The following is a 936-nucleotide window of genomic DNA, read 5'->3' as shown; positions in this document are numbered from 1 at the left end:
ACCCAGGAGGCGGAGCTTGCAGTGAGCTGAGATCCGGCCACTGCACTCCAGCCTGGGCGACAGAGCGAGACTCCGTCTCAAAAAAAAAAAAAACAATTACAATAGCCTCTCCTGAGCAAAGTGCTATGTAGAAAGTTTTAAAAGTTAAAAAAAAAAAAAACTTAAAAAAAATTACCCTGACATGCTTTTGACACTTTCATCAGCACCACTGGGATATGTCACCAAACTTTCACGTTTTAGATAAGAATTCACTAAGAGACCTTTGACTCTCACTTAATTTTCACACCACTTTATGTTTTAAAATACTTTTTCATGGAATCAGTTATACTTGAGTGCTTAAATCTTTTTTTTTTTTTTTTTTTTCTGTCAACGTTTTATCTTAGCTCAACACTCTGACCACCAGTGCACACGCCGTGGGCACTCTCTGACAGACACTTTATTCTAAATTAAACATCCCTAGTAGGACCTGATTGATAACTTAAGTTGGCATCTCTGAATTTCTCTGCGTTCTGAGGCGTCCACCGTGACTTGCTTGCCAAGTTCCCGGGGCAGCGAAGTCTGGGATTTTTCAAAGGTCAAGCCTGGGATTCCTGCTACCCTTTGGAAACTGCCCCGCTAAATCTGCTTTGGGTTAAATCCTCTTTTTGAAGTAAGCGGTCATAATTAGATCTACTTATGAGAGCTGGCAGGAGGCTGACCCCGAGACTTTCTTTCCCGCGGGCCAAGTTGCCGGGGAGCCCCTCCCCAGCGCGTACCACGGACCACGGACCTCGCTCGGCCGGGTTGCCGCATCCCTGGGGCTCTGCCAGAGAGCCTCTCCAGGAGGCTCCCGCCGAGGCGCAACGCGGCCACAGCACCTGCAGGGGAAGCTGGACTGCAGCTAATAAGGAAACGGCATTTCTGAGAACAAGTGGGAGTCCTCGTGTCCTGTAGACT

The sequence above is a fragment of the Papio anubis genome, chromosome 6 (assembly GCF_008728515.1).
Source record: "Papio anubis isolate 15944 chromosome 6, Panubis1.0, whole genome shotgun sequence".
In the NCBI taxonomy this organism is placed as follows: domain Eukaryota; kingdom Metazoa; phylum Chordata; class Mammalia; order Primates; family Cercopithecidae; genus Papio; species Papio anubis.
Note: the sequence above shows the minus strand (reverse complement) of the source record.